Below are 12,179 nucleotides of genomic sequence, written 5' to 3' on the forward strand. Positions count from 1 at the left end.
GCACGTGCTCTGTGCTCCCCAAATGCCATGCCATGTAGCCGAAAGCTTGCATTCCTCTCTAGAACCCTTCCAAAGCACTCGTTTCTCATTTGGCATCTCTGAGCCTCCGAAATCTCACTCTGAAAGTATCCACTAGGTTGGTTTTTCCCTTTCAAAACAAAAGCTTCTTCAAGCCACTGCAGTCCCACCAGAGGTTTTCTTAAGCGCGTTCTGCTCTGAAAAATAACTCGTTGTGAGCCTGCTAGGCGCTTCTGCTTGGGCTGGGAGATGGGGAAGTAGGGAGCAGGCAAGTAGGGGAAGCCTTCAGTCCACACTCCACCTGGGATGAGCGGTTTGCAGGTGTTTTGGAAATCTTGGGCACAGGAAATGTGAATTTTAAAAAACACCACCACCACCACCACCACCACACACACACCCCCCAAACAACAGAAGAAAACAGCATTGTTAATCGAAAAGTGACCTGAGTGGAATGGAACCACATGGGTCTTGTGCGTGCACGAGACCCAGGCTGGCGTCCTTGTGGCTTGGCTGGGCAGTCCGCCCGTCTGTTCTGGCAGCTCTGGGCAGACCTCGCCACAGACCCAGCCCTCAGCCCCCTGGGGCCACCGCCCCTTTGTCCTCCCATCCAAGGAACCCTGCGGTCCTGAGAGCCCTCCTTCACCTCACTGTCAGTGCACGAGGGGCCTCGAAAGCACGGCTACATCACCCAGGAAAGCCTTAAGCCAGGAGTAGGGTTTGGGCGGGGAGGGGAGGAGCCCAGTTATCAGGCGGAGCAGCAGGTGGTGTTCATGAAAGCCGGAAATGCCCTCTGTAAAACCAGCCCCTTAGCACTGCGGTATGAGCCTGAAGGGCTTCATCAGATCCTTCCTGTGACCGTCTCCATTCCCCAGTGCAAGCTGCCTCTGAATTTGGAGTCACCACTTTTACTTGGGGAGCTTAACTTTGATACCTGTGCCTGCAGTTCCTGTCTTGTCGCTGCCTTTTCCCAGTGGAATGCTGGAATTATAGACCATTAAAGCTGGGAGGAGCCTTGGACCTCACCAGGCCAGCCTCTCCATCCTACAGACAAGAAACTGCAGTCTGACCTAGGGGACAAATGGCCCTGGCACTGAGACTCTCCCAGGCCCCACCCAGGCGCTGTCGCTGGGTCCTGCCTCTCTTTGCAGCTGGCTTGCCTGAGTTATTTTCTGTTCCTTCTGTAATGATCCTATTGTCACAATGGGTCTCTCCCAGTAGAGTGCACCCCACGCATCCCCTGAGGTCACCCATGTTCCCTGCACACAGAGTGCCTAATAAATGAGTGTTGATGGACAGGCGCTGCAGCCTGCAGAGACCTCATCTGTTGTCTCGGTCAGGCCAATCTGCCCTTCCCAGATGACCTTCTCTCCCATCCCTTAAAAGTGTCCTGTGATACTCCCCAGATGTTCTGCAGAAGCATCCAGGAAAACCGAGCCCCCGGGGCAGAGCGGCAGTGTGCAGGCGCCAGGCCTTGCAAGCCCAGCATCTTGGAACTCTCTTTGCACAGAGTTGCCTTGAGCCAAATACAAGTTTCTAGAATCTGGACACACGACACAGTCTCGGCAAAGCTGATTATGGAGGAGTGTCAGCGAAGTTCTTGGAAAAAATACTTTCAGGAAAAGAGTGTTTGGCAGCTTCCCTGAGGGGTAAACAAGCCAACAGAAATTAAGCAGGAGAATCCAGGGGCACGTACCAGTAAAGCAGGGGCAGCTCATCCCAAAGCATTTGCGTGTTCTGTGTCTTCCTAATACATTAGCCAGGAGGGAGGAAGACCTGCATGCGGGCCAACAGAAACCATTTTGGAAGATAATGTGCGTGGAGTTCAACCTCTTCGAAGTGACCTTTTTAGAAAATTTGGCCACTAACATCTCCCATGGAATTGTGAGATATGAAAAAAGCACCAGATGCGGCTGTTTGGCAGAGTCCTGTCCTGGCTATGGGACTCGTTCTGAACTGAAAGCTTCTAGTCAGCCTGTTCTCAGTACTGGCTGGATGAGGCCTGGAGTCAGGAGTCAAAAGCCCAGGTCTAATCAAGATTTGTCTACCTCTCTGTCACCTAAGCAGGATATGTGGCTAGCGGTTCATCTGTGGGTGCTCTCCTTCCTCACCTGTGGAATAGGATTTGCCCTGCCTGTCTCACACGCCTAGTGTGAAGACTGAACGAGGGGCACACGTTCATCAAGGGTGAAGCGTGGTCAAATGTCAGGCAATACAATTCTATTGAACTGCACTGCTGATTGAAAAAAGCAACACTCTCCTTACATGAAAAATGACTAAACTCTCTTGATCAGCTGGGCTCATTGAGACAAACATACACACCCCTTGACAACTGTTCTAGAAGTTGCTCCTGGCTGACCAGCCATGAATGCTTAGCCCTTGCAAGAGTTTAGTAGCCACACAATTTCCTGTAATGGGGGCCAACCCACAGAAACCACCCCAGATATTTTAAGCAAGATCTTAATACAGGAAATTGTGTGGCTACTAAACTCTTGCAAGGGCTAAGCGTTCATGGCTGGTCAGCCAGGAGCAACTTCTAGAACACTGCAGAAATGACATAAGAGAGGAGCTTGGGCCCCTGAGGTGCCCCCTGGAGCTCTGCTGCCCGCACCACAATGAACTCTGGGAGACCAGGACCCAGGACGCTGGAACGTGAATGCTGCAAGTGCCACTTGGCAAACACACAGCAAACAAATGCAATCTAATCTCTACTACATTGCTCCTGTTAAACAGCCAAAATGAAGCAGAAAAATAGCTCCGCCTCACTTCTCTCCTCCAAATCTCCCACCACTACAATAACCTGATGGAATGTAATCCACATCTCGTACCTCAGCTGTAAGACATAGTAGAAATGTCGTTTTTAGCTTTCCAAGCTCTGTAGCTGGAAGGAAGATGGGATGATGGCTGAGCAAACCAAGCCCCAGTATCCACCCTCCTCAATGTTCACACAAACCTTGTACTAGTTGGAGAGCTTTGAAAGCTTAGCTGTGCCCTGTATTATCAGGGCATGGGCTAAGAAAGTTCCCCAAAGTAGTAATCATGAAATTCTCTGCTCCCCAGATCACCTCACCTTGTCTTCTCCTCTCTCCTGGGCAAGAGAGGACTGTGTGTACCATGGATCCCTTCAACAGCTGGGAAAAGGCTATGGATCCAATTTCAGAATAATACTTTTAAGTGCATTAAGGTTAAACTCATAAGATTACACAGGAAACCAATGACATTAATAACTGTATTTCAATGAGATTAATTTCCTGTATAATCTTACATGTTTAATTTTATGTGCTGCTTTACTAGCGCATTAACAAGGTGTTGCAGCATGTCTAACAGCAGTTGTAATCTTGAAAATATGATGAGTGTAAACAACATTTCAGGATATTGGCAATAACTGGATTACACTATGAAATTATCTTAATTCTATTGGTGGTAAAAGTCACAGGTTCTGCTAACATCATAAAAGTCTACTGCCTACATCCAAGAATGAAAGAAATGGTAAACTTTAGATAGAGATCAGTGAAAGTAAAGAGGTATTTTTCCCAGCCAAGTTCATGAATGCTCAAAGGAATCCAGGTTAGGAGCCCCTAACTTGCGTGTCATTCCTTTCTGCATGGACGAGGCTGGCTAACAGGAACCTGCTTGACTGGGGCTTCCCTCCCTTCCTTTGAAGGATTGGAGTGACCTGCTCTCTGTACACTTCACTCCCACTCCTATCCTATTGGCCACGCCCAGCTCCATGGATGCTGGGAAATGTAGTTTCTATCTGGGCAACCATATGCCCAGAAAAACCTTAGCCCTATTACTAAGAGAACAAAAGGGAGGATGAACATTGGGGAATAATTGGCCATGTATGCCACACTTGCTCACTTCATAAAAGTACAAACAATGAAAAGCTCAAATTAGTTGAACCCCTTTGCATGGGACTTAAAGCAATTTGCCTTCTTTGTTTGGAAAAGACTCTCTGCTGGCATTTCTCAGACATTCTTTAAAGGTACTAATTATTGAAATAGATCTCTATGGCTCTAGTAGCCAAAGAACAAAGCTCTATTGTGGATTCACGAGGGTCTAGCTGAGGCCGGATTTGGTTTTCTGGTCAACTGAGCTGCCTCCAGCTCTCAAGACTGCTTTGTCATCGGCATCCTAATCCAGACTCTACCGAATAACTTTTACGTTATAGCTGATGGCAAAATTTTCCATCCCCACCTTTTTTGAGACAGGGTCTCACTCTGTCACCCAGGCTGTACAGTAGCATGATCTTGGCTCACTACAGCCTCGACCTCCTGGGCTCAAGCAATTCTCCTGCCTCAGCCTCCTGAGAGGCTGGGACTGCAGTCGTGCAGCACCATGCCCCACTCATTTTTAATTTATTTTTTGTTGAGATGCAGTCTCACTGTGTTGCCTGGTCTTGAACTCCTGAGTTCAGGTGAGTTCAATTGATCCTCCCACCTCAGCCTCCCAAAGCGCTGGGGTTCCACGTGTGAGACACCATGCTGGGCTTCAGTCCTTTTACTTAAATTCCTCCAGAGAAGAAATGCTCCTTATATGGTCTGATAAACAAGCTGTGACGCTCTGGAGGAATCCACATTCTCCACCCCTCTGCACGTATCTTTCGGACATGGATACGTGTTGAACCCCTGTGTGTGTTGGATGACTTCATGCATTTTGGGTTCCTCTGTTTTGATGTGGGGGCCCTTCAGGGGCTCAAAGTTAAGCTGCTCACCCCTGTGTTGGTTAGCCGGGCTTCAGGAAGGGAGGGAATTCCAGAGGCAGGGATGTGCTCGTCTCTATACTTTGATTTTCTTCTATGAAACCTCAACTTTTATCCAGTCTCCTTAAATGTTACACCCTGTTCTCTACCATACCACTGGGAATTAAGAAGAGTGTCTGTGTCCATATTCCCCAGAAAGAGGTCAGGGCGGGTAACATTCCCTAAGGCCATGATGTGGCCATAGCAATGAGGAGAGACCTATGTAACGAGAGGAGAATCTTGGAGGCATCAACCTCAGAGCTACCACTGCCCCTTCCTTCATAGCCAACCTGGAGGATCTGGGAGAAACTCTTCTAAGATAACCTAAAGGTTTTCGTGTAACCCATTGCACCGCAATGTTTAGCAACATCTGAAAAATCTATGAGTTTAGAAGGAATATTTCATTATTTCTACCGTCACGATCACTCCAGAGACTGGAATGACTCGACGCTGCCTCTTGGCTGTGCACATCTTTCATCATAAGCTCAGAAACTCTACGCAATGGCGGGTCGCACCATAAAGTCATGAAGAGATTTTACTGAACAGAATTCTTCTAATTTAATGCAAATTCCAAATAAGCACGCAGCTCAGCTTTTGGTCTTGTGCTTTCTTTCTCCTCTTTTCCGCAGCTCCATCGTGGATTGCCTTAAAGGAAATTCTTCCCATGCTTTGCAAGGGACTCCTGCCAAAGACCCAGTTTTAACTTTCTGAGGTCCAACTCCACCTTCATGGCGTGATTTCTGAGCTTACTGGTCATGTGTTGGTTTGAGGTGCCCTCGATGTATGTGTTCTTTGTGCTTTATCTGGAAGATGCAGTTGAAATGTTAAATTGTGACTTTCAGCACCTACTCCCCAGGTGCGCTCTGCCAGGGAGCCGGCTCCCCCAGGGCAGACCAAGCACATTTTTAAGATGCCAAGTGTCAGAATCCAAGTCTGTGATAGAGGGTTAGAGAAGGACAGATTTTAGATGACTAATTGGATTCTTTTTATTTTTTAAGGACCATATTGGAAAAATCTATTTATTCATGGCTCAAACCACCTAATAACGTTTCCTAGGAGTAATAATGGTAAAGACATTACCCCTGTTATTGGCCAAGCATCGTACTGTGCATTTTATGTGTTTTTTATCAATGCATCCTCGTACTACCCCATGATATATTTTATCCATTTTATAAATGAGGAAAATAAAGTTTAAATGATTTCCCATGGTTTCATAGGTAATAAATGGCAGAGCCAAGATTCCAATCCAGTTCCATCTCATTCTAAGGCCCATGCTGTAATGACTGTTTTTGTTTTTTTTTTTTTTTTGCTTATGAATCTGCACCAACCCCTCTGCTGGTCGATAGTTTGCAAATACAGAGGACCACCCAGATCAGCCCTGGCTTCACACAGTGTGTTACTTCTCTTTTGTCTGGTTGAGAGTGATGTCTAAGAAAACGTCTCCGAAGATTGGAGGCAAATGAGACAAACCACGTGCTGTACCTAGACCAGTACTCAGCTCAAGCAAGCATCCAGCGGAGCTATTTTTATTATTTATATTATAATTTCAGCCCTCCCAGTAACCCCCAATCCCAACCAATGCCATTTGCAAGGAAGATCGGCCTGCAACAAATGCTGCATGCCTGGCTGTCCTCTTCGTGGACTTTCCAAATTGTTTTTTTCTAGCTTTTTTAGAGCAAGATTCTGAGACTCCTAGATGTAAGGTTAAACTGAATTGGGTTTTTAAGAGATGTCCATAATCCGGAGACACAGGAGAATGGAGACGTGGGCCACTGTGTGTCACATGCCTCTTGCATTTCTGCATCCTGCTGCCTAACCAGGTGACATTTGTCAGGCTGATGTCCCTGAGGAGACTTTCTCTGAGAAGGGCTGGCTGTGAGGCTCACCAATGGGGTCAGAACTTCTACTGAGACACTGAAAATTGTCCCTGTGGGGTTAAGTCCACTGGGTTAAAGCTTAAGTCAAATTTCCAACCTACTTTTTATAGGAAATGGTAGCCATAGGAAAGAGGAAATGCAGAGGATGTCTTTTAAAATTGTAGCTAAATCATTGAGCATGCAAGTATGTGATTAGCCTTGAAGATAAGATTCAAATATGCATTCTCTCAGCTCCCTCCTCTCTCTCTTTTCTCCTCTGCTCCTGTCTACGGAAAGAAGAAAGCCGAAGAGCTGACCAGGCATTGAAAAATGCAGCATGCACACAGAGAAATCATAAAGGATCTTGCTAGCACTGAATAGCTGAGCAGAAATTCAAATGCTGTTGACTTAACAGAAACCAACTGTGTGTTTTTATGAACAAATCTAAATCATACCAGATACTTCAGGGCTGGATTTGCAAAGAGGCTCCAAGACCTTTTTTTTTTTTTGACAGAGTCATGGTTTCTCCATGCACAGGCACAGTCTGCACGGTGTGTTCCTGCCTATGGCTACCGCCACCCTGCCCCAGAACGCAACACCAGGGCTTGCGTTAAACAGTTCCCGAGGTGTTTGCTTAACGTGTTTTCTTCTTTTGCTCCTCTAAGGAACGAATGCACACTTTAATTTCTGCCCTTACCTCAACTGGCTTGGTAGGTCTGGACTGCAGAAACCAGACCAGGTTAGTACTTGTTTGGAAGATACACAGCCAGTGTAGAAAACCCACGTAGGGCAAAGAGTGGCTGGACTCTCAGGCCCCTGACTCAGGGTCCCCATGGGCCCCAGAAGTGTCAGGGCCTAATAGCAGCAAACAGAAAATAGTTACATGGGATGCTGCTCTGGCACGGCTTTCGGGACTGGCAGGTAGCAGTCTGTAGGGGTCAGGGGACTAAAGTTGCGGACACAAGAAAGGGTCTCATTTCCCCTGAGAACCTTTGGAAGACCTGAAAAAAATGTGATTTCCAAGTCTGACACCACAGTAGAGGCGTGGTTTTTAGTTCACGCAGAAACAAGCCTAAGGTTGAAACCATTCTAAGGAAGACCTGGCACGGAGCTTGTGACTCATCTCAACTGCACACAAGGTCGAGTGACCAGATACGCTGCCCTCCCACCTGGCAGGGCCGTCTGGCGGCCGGGTCCCGAGAACCTCTCACAGATTCCACATTCTTTCCAGAGTGGACCCGGCCCTGCGTGCTGCTGGGGGAACCTCCTGCTTACCAAACAATTTGACTGTTGCCAGATGTGGGCACCTGGCCAGCTTTTACACAATTCAGGCTTTTCCATGCTCAAGATGGTACAATTTAAAGGAGCCTTAGAAGTTGTGTTTTTATCTCCTCTCCACCTCCTCCCCACCGCCCTTCCTGCTTTTCTTCATCTCAGTCGCAAACTCGCCCAAATATGTGGAAAAACATGATTGTGTGTGGTGTACATCAGTACCCATGACTGGAGATAACAAGACCATGCATTTCGCTTATGCTTGCTAAAAATGAAAATTAAAATGACTCTGAGGATGGCTGCCTGCCTCCTGCTGCCCGGGCCTTGTCTTCCAGACACGTCTCCCCAGGTTTTCAGTTCTGAAGGACCCCATCGGGAAGCCCGTGCTCAGGAATGCGAGACGGAGGATGCAGAGCTCAGCACGATGAGAGCTGATAGATTTCTTGTCATCAGAAGTCATCTTTTATCAGGGAAAGTTACTCTTCTCCTGTAAGAAGATCAAAGCCCTGCACAAGGGCCCAGTCACTGAACACCAATGAATTCATATTTTGAAGCCGGGGCTAAGGTGGGACTTTCTTACTGACAAAACAGGGTCCTAGGTTCTGAGAATTTTAATTCCCATTTCATTTCTTCACTCTTGTGAGGCAATCACGTTGCTTTTCATGTCTTCAAACCATGCCTGCTCTTGTCATCTGGAAGACTGCTGGGCAATGGAAGCAACAGCTAGGCTTTCAGACAGTCACGCTTGCTAGAGCACACATGTTCAGAGATCTTAGGGGATGGCAGACTCAGTCTTTCTCTCTTTCTCACTCTCTTTCATACACACACACACACACACACACACACACACCACCCCTACCTGTTGGTTCAGCCTCTCCCAGTTAGAATGAAATGTCAAAACCCCTGTTGTTGCTTCAACTTTCCGTCCTCGTAGGTGTCCTCCAGCTGGACGTAGCCATCAGAATGTGCCACCAATACATGGGAAACAGCCTGTGTGGGGCCCTTGGCTCAGCAGGAAGAGAGAGTCACAGGGCCAGGGGGGAAGGCTAAGGCACTGGGGGCAGGTGCCCAGAGTGGGGGTGTGGAGAGCAAGGAGCCCAGGTCCCAGCCCCACCTCCGCCTCTCACTGAGCAGATTCCCACCACCCTGCACTCCTCCTCCTGGTCTGCAGGGAACGCCGCTGTTCCTCACAGGGCTGACCCACCATGCTGCTGCTCAGAGGAAAGGGCTTGATAAATACTACCCTTCTTGTGGCTGCTGGTCATGACCATCGTGGCTGTCTCACCATGGCTCTGCCACTGCTGTTACTGGTTTGGGCAACTCACAACGTCCTTCAAGCCTCTTCCTTCTCCTCTAGAAGAGAAGAGTAATAATATGGCCTCAGCCAGTCCTTGTGAGTCTGTAATGAGGCCTGGAAGAGTGCATGCTTTGCAGGCTCTGAAGTGCTCCCCCCATGCGAGGGAGGGCTCATCATGCTAATCCCAGATGGGCAAACCTGAAGGCCTCTGGCCTCTTCAAAGCATGAGCACACAGTCCGCACTTACCTAGTGTGCACCGCACACCTAACACTGGCCATGAACTTTTCTTTGACTCATTTTCCTGTTGATAAATAATTGCACTGATAAGTCTGCATCTCATTGTGACGATTTCCCTCAATTTGGTCAAGATTAAAACCATCTCTTTACCTTCTTTCAAAAACCCAGGCACATTTTAGGAAGCTGAAGAGTCTTCAGAAAAATTGTCTCTGGGTCTGCGTTTCTGGAGCGTGTATATCTGAGCATCTACTTCTGGAACAGGCCTAGAAGCTGGAGGGACAGGCTTCCTTCCAGGGCTTCCAGACTGACCACCAGCGTGAAGGCTGAGGACCAGCCCCAAGATGACTCAGCTTGATTTAGCAGGGTAGTTTCAGACTGTATGCAGTGGCGTGTGTTTGCATTCAGGATAATTCTACTATGGAAGTCGATCAAGCACAGGAAGAAAGGAAAAGGATCACGTCCAGAAGCCAGTCCACAGACCGGCCTCAGTCAATGCTGCCATATTGAAAAGCCACAATGGCCACTCCATACTGATAAGCACATTTCCGTAGTCAAATGTCTCCTGTTTACAGATCCAGATTTACCAGAACAAGTGGCCACAAGTGGACACTGTGGTAGGCTCGTGCTCTCCCATTTAACCCTCAGGGCCACCCAGGGAAACTGCAGTGGTTATTTCCCATCTACAGAGAGAAGGATGACCTAGCATTGGGCTGGAGGCTTCCTTTAGCAGGTGGGTGTATGTGCCATCCTTCCACACCTAGCTCCGAGAATTGGGGGGGCCCTGCTTTCTGGCCCCACTCCTTGCCTCTTCAAAATCACCTTTTAGGAAAGTCTAAGGGAAATTCCAAACTTCTCAAAGTGTGGTGACAATTTCTCCACCATTTCTCCTTGAATCCACCCAAGAGTCCAACCTCTATGCTGAGCCTGGTGTCCAGGGTAACCCTGCGTTAACCTATGCCGAGCCTGGTGTCCAGGGTAACCCTGGGTTAACCTATGCCGAGCCTGGTGTCCAGGGTAACCCTGGGTTAACCTATGCCGAGCCTGGTGTCCAGGGTGTTCCCTGCGTTAACCTATGCCTGCACCAGGGTAACCCTGCGTTAACCTGGAGAGGAAGATTGAGACACGACTACCTGAAAAGAGAACCTGGATTTGCTTTGCCAACTGAAGCAGAATTTAGATGAAGCAATGCATGCCTCTCTAAAAGCATCTTGGGAGACACAGGGTGTGAGAGAAGGAACGTAGATGTGAGCCCTAGATGGCCTAAGCATTGAGCCTGGGTCACCGCTCACTGACTGCACCATCCCGAGCTGCGACCTGTGCAATGCAGATAACACCAACCCCTGAAGCGACTGGAAGGTTTAAAGGTGGTAATGTGTGTAAAGTTCCTGGATCATAATAAGCCATCAATAAATCGTGATTTTTATTACCTATTTTAAAAATACTGGAGGCTGTGGTATGTTATAGTGACTTGAATTTGGGGATTAAGTTTGTTTTAACCAGAAAATACAGGCTGTTTCCATCTTCCATGTGAAAGCTGTGTCTAAAATATATGCATGCTTTTATTTGCCCTCCATAGAACTGAAAAAAATCGAGTTTTTCTGTAATGGTGAAGGATGTTGCTGCAGCCAGGGGCAATCATTCTGAAATTGCAGCCTTGTCACAGACCAGCATTCAGAGCACACCTGGGGACCATGTGGACCCAAGGATGGGCATCAACCCCTGCAAGGAAGCAGGTTTTGTTTTAAAGAAGTCTCTGATGTCAGAGTATTTTGCTAGGGTTTGCCTTTTACTTATCAAACCAGATCGGAACTCTGTGCAGGGGCTGGCTGGGTTCCCAGTGAGGGGCTGGCTCCCAGGTAATCAAGCTTTGTTTATTCTTCATTTATGAGGCACATTCATCTTCCCCAAGCAGAGGGAAAGCAGTGCCAATGGCAGAAGCCCAACTTCAGCTGAACCCAAGACCAGGTTGGACCTTTGTAATCCGACTGAAGTCAGAATTCCTTAAAGTCATCTGTCTCCCCAAATTTATTTGCAACCCTGAGCACTTGAATTATTCTAAGGGAAATGGAAGTGGAGAGGTAGGAGGGGGTGAAATTAGCCCCTGTTTTTCTCATTAACTCCTTATGAGGATTTAGAGATTTGCCACAAATCTTAGGAAAAATAGATACATTTCGTTGGGTTCAAGACAATACGTTTCTGAGTTTACACATTGAGAGAAGGAGTCTTGGTTTGACTGTGGATGATTAAGCTCTGTGTTAAGACCAGCCCCCAAGTGCCCCACACCTCCCAAAGTTCATGGCAGTGTCCTCAAGTCCCTGGAACGCCAGCGGCCCTTAGCAAGCAGCAGTCTGATGAGTGAAGTGTAAAGGAGTCAGAAACATACGGATCGCATTTCCCTGAGAAAATAGATCACTTGAAAAAAGAAGGGGCAAAGTGCTTGGGAAAATACATTATGGATTTTGTCGAGGCCAAAAAGGATGTAAACTACTTCAGATATTCTCTAAATGCCACATGTGAGCAGGCATTTCAAGCAATGCACTCTGTGTGGGAGTGTATATAGGATTGTGCAAGCCTTGGGAACTTCACCAAGACGATGTCCATTTGTGCATCCTCGAAGGCCCTCTAAGTGGTTTTGCAAACAGTCAAAAAGAATATACACAGACAAGACAAGTGCTATTATCAAAGGGGGAAACTGGAATTTCACTCATTGTGCTTTGTAAGAAAGATGCCCTGCCCTTTTTTCTAATGTTCTGAGTTGAA

This window comes from Papio anubis, chromosome 19 (assembly GCF_008728515.1).
Source record: "Papio anubis isolate 15944 chromosome 19, Panubis1.0, whole genome shotgun sequence".
In the NCBI taxonomy this organism is placed as follows: domain Eukaryota; kingdom Metazoa; phylum Chordata; class Mammalia; order Primates; family Cercopithecidae; genus Papio; species Papio anubis.